Here is a 4287-nt window from a genome sequence, read left to right as displayed (position 1 = left end):
TTTTACTCGTCATAAAGTTCATTGGCCTTTTCAATCAAGACTCATACAACAATTATTTCTTTACTAGGCTAATTTCACTGTGGACAGTGAGAGCAAGACAGTGGAAGATGCATGTCTAGACATGCTAAAGAGTGGACAGCGCCAAATGAGTTATAGACTGAAACAGAAGTACTTCAATGGGATACCTGCTAATCAAGTGAGGACTACATCACCTATTCCAATCATGTCTGACAACGACTGGAGAAAGTTGGTGCAGAAGTGGTCTACCCCAAATCACAAGGTACTTGCAATATCCAGACGTTTTCTACATCTTTATGCTTATCCCAACCTATGAATCAACATCGTCTTTGGAACATAGTGTGATGGCCAGTCCATTGATCATTCTATAAATAACACATGTTTCTTTGATCTGTTGCATATATAGTACTAGGTCAGCCTGCTAGTTGCTGCAAATCTTTGACATATTACTTGACTAGGAGTAGACTTGTATTGCATCAGGGAACTGCTTTAGTACTCCATTGTTACTGCAACTGCTACTGACATATTTCTTTGACCTGAAAAACAACAAGTTATACATATATTTGTTTACACAGTTAAATAAGCATTGCATGGGCGGCAGTTTTGTTTGGCTAGCCAAAACTAATGGCAAAAGGGAAATACAATGTGACAGGTGCCTATTTTTGGTAAAATGTTAGTCTATACATGATGTGATTGTGGCGTTGGTATATCTTTTTTGAACCTGAGAATAAACTGCTTATACTATATTATGCAATAAGAGTGAGTTTTCCATGTATTCACGTTTGTAGCAGTGTGGCATGATCTAGAATGGTGGCTTCTGCATAACCCTATGCCTGACATGATTTCTTACTCTGTTGCCACATCATATGTTTGTTTTTTCTTACTCCAGCTTCATATTCTAAGTCTATATTATTTTTACATGCTTATTTGATACAAAGGAAAGTTGTGTGAAGAACAAACTTAATCGTGAAAAAGTACAGTATCAACAATGCACAGGCTCTCGATCCTACATTGCAAAGGCTTTTGTATTGGTAAGAAAATAACCATTGTTTACTTATCTGCATAGTTGAATGATATGTGAATGTGTAATATTGCCAATAGAGTCAGTTTAACATCTATGTTACCTCATATAGTTGCCCCTGGTTATTACATTTGTGTTCACTTACATTTCTTGATTATGCAACAACCTTTATTTTATGTGCATAGTTTAATAATCTATGAATGTGTAATGCTGCAAATGAACACCCATAACCATTTAAAGAGGTGGTTATTATATGTGCTTGCTTCCATTAATTAGAGAGCATGTCTCCTAAATCATTTTTATTGTATTGTTAATAGTTTATTAACAGGTCATCCACCAAACTATAATGTTTTAGGTTGTAGCTACGGTACCTACAAGTTTCCTAATCCTCCTTATTTGAGCATTGTGCAGTTCCTCATGCTCTTTCTGCAAAAAGTCCATTTATATATTCAGCAAGTACTAGATAGATAGAACAATAATAACAGAGAATGTATAGCTTGCTGTTTTTCTATTTCTGTATTCGATTCTAACATCTCTGTTTTTGTAATCGACTCTAACATCTCTCTAGCATTTAAATATATATATATAGCTTGCTAAAGCATTTAGATATGCAGTAATCGACTCTAACATCTATGTTTCTATTTATGTATACCAAAGCACAATGAAACATCTTTGTTTGCTCATATAGTTGTTCCTGATTGCTTCATTTACAGTTTTATTTAAATGCTTTAGCACTGTTCATATCTAAAATGCATTTTAATATGTTATTTTGAAAACCTACCTGTACCTTATTTTAAGACCTTCATTCTCACCGAACTCATTTTATATCATTTCAGAAGCAAGAAAAATATAAGGACACGGAACCTAGTGCAATAGATCTTTTCACGGAGATGCATTGTAGCAAAACGAAAGGTTTTAGTGAAAATGTTCATAAAGCTATTGTAAGTGCTTGTTTTCCTTTCATGTTTGTACTAACAACTTGCAACTTGTGGTATACTATACTGATGAATAATCATTAAATCTTATATTAGGTTGACTTGGAAGAAATGGTAGCAGCACCAGTTCAGGATGGACAACAACCAAAATCTCCTATATAAGTTGTTTCTAATGTGCTACCAGGCTCCAGTGTGTTCCTACGCAATGTTGGTCTTAAGTCCGCCTCCAAGAAAAGCTCCACAACGACTGTTTCTGCAAAGGTTCAACAACTTCAGGATGAACTGGAGACCGAGAAGCAAGAAAAAGATGGCCTTCGGGAAGAAGTGGAAACCTTGAAGGCTCAAGCACAAGCATCTCAGAAGACCATTGATAGTATGAAGAGGTCGATGGAAGAAAATAACAACCTCCTTCGTCAACTATTAAGCTTCAATCGAGGCTAAGTGCCTCCATCATAAGTCTGGTTGACCACTATAGGACCTGCAGCCTTATGGCTGTTATAGTGGCTAGTTACAGTAGCTCTAGATTTGAAGTTATAGGATCATTTTTCAATTATGCTTAATGTTTAATACTTTGAGTTGAAGTTATTGGATTTGTTTTGGATTTTAAGTTAAAGGATTTACAGATATATGTTTTAAAGTTATATTATTCTCTTCTAGATAAAATATTTATGTCGAACAAATTCATATGATATTTTGGTTCTGATGTGTAATATTCTATGACGATATGAATGCATATGATGTATTCCTTGCGATGATGATTATATTTGTCACAAATGCTTTGTCAGCACATCACTTGTCGTGTCATCACATTTTATGACGAAACTTTTTGTCACAAATGTATTGCCACATAAGCGGCCAACACCTTTCAATTTGTGATGAAATTCTTCGTCACAACAATTATGCCACGTCATCGAATCTATGACAAAAATTTCGTCATAAATGTTTTGCCACGTCACATACCACGTCATCACCATTAGCCACGTGGCAATGCATGTCAGTACGATTGTGATGTTTTTAGGGGCAATTATGACAAAATAGAGTGTCATAGATTTAGTGACGAAGCTAGTATGCGTCATATAATCTATGACGATTTTTTGATCATCGTCATAGTACTCTATTTAACATGCATCTTCTATGACGATGGCTTTTTCGTCACAATGACGTCACCAAAACATAACTTGTGACAAATAAACACTAGTTAGTGACATAATCATTATGTCACAGAAGGCCTAAAAGGTTGTAGTGAATGTGGCATGAACTCACCAAAGGTGGGAGCTCATGAAGTGTAAGGCTTATCAACAAAATAAAGGTTGAAGCTGAGCATTGCTTTTATAAGTTGGTCAAAATTTTATTAGCAATTACTAAGTATAAGTAAATACCAAACCTTAGTAATAATAAGTAAAAGTAATAATAAAATAATCCCAATGCGATGCAAATGACAAATTGAGTTTTAATTCCATAGATTAATCATGTGAGGGTCCAAGCTGCTCATTACCGTGAACACGGCTAGTATACCAGTTTTACACTCTGCAGAGGTTGCACATCTTTACCCACAAGTCATGTTACCCATCTGCCAAGGCGTCATGAATCCCATACACCTCTACCAAGGAAGCGAAGCAGGATAACACTACGAGGTCTTTACAAAGTTCCACTAGCTTCAGAAAACTCGCTATAGTTTATAGGAAGCTCCAGTACAGGAATGCCTCGCCTGATCGCCATCGCAGCAAAATCAACCCAAGGACCTACCTACACTGACCACTCCCCTACTGCCCTTGCCCCTTTCGAGTAAGGTAGTCATCCACTAGCTTTCCTAATTAATCAGCCAAGGGCGTCCCATTAAACCCTTGTGGTAGCACAGTTTTCCCGGGTGGTCGCTCCATGTTCCTATTAACAGACTGATCTTATCATGAACATAAATAACATAACAGAATAAATAGAAACATGGATATAATGAAATATTAACCCGAAAACCGTGTAAGGCAATAACATAACTACCTAATGATTCAGGGGTAAACAAGGTAAAAAGATAAACAGTCTAGGGTGACCTATTGGGTCGCATCAAAATGAAACCTATGCATGAATAGTGATAATAAAGATTATTATTGGGTAACAAAAGTGGATCAAGGGCACAACTTGCCTGGCACTTGAGATTCCAGTTACATGGGTGATTCTTCAGATCCTCGAAACCACGTGCTAGTCGTAGCAATACAAACAAACATGGTATAGACAAAATTAACATCACACCAAACATAAGTACAAACTGAATAGTAATGATCTATGCGAAGCTACGAGATCGAGGGAATGAGAACTACT

At 36.3% G+C, this 4287-nt stretch overlaps 1 long non-coding RNA gene and 1 pseudogene across 1 annotated transcript; both read left to right on the top strand.

Annotated features, from left to right (window-relative positions):
• The first annotated feature begins 82 nt into the window (after positions 1-82).
• Positions 83-997, top strand: LOC109939367 (uncharacterized). The gene is made up of 2 exons (XR_002268373.2): positions 83-280; positions 957-997. It is a non-coding gene; the product is annotated as an uncharacterized lncRNA (long non-coding RNA).
• Positions 998-1929: 932 nt separating this feature from the next.
• Positions 1930-2455, top strand: LOC118476798 (uncharacterized; annotated as a pseudogene).
• Positions 2456-4287: the final 1832 nt, after the last annotated feature.

This window comes from Zea mays, chromosome 3 (assembly GCF_902167145.1).
Source record: "Zea mays cultivar B73 chromosome 3, Zm-B73-REFERENCE-NAM-5.0, whole genome shotgun sequence".
NCBI lineage: Eukaryota > Viridiplantae > Streptophyta > Magnoliopsida > Poales > Poaceae > Zea > Zea mays.
Note: the sequence above shows the minus strand (reverse complement) of the source record. Positions and strands in the feature narration are given on the sequence as shown.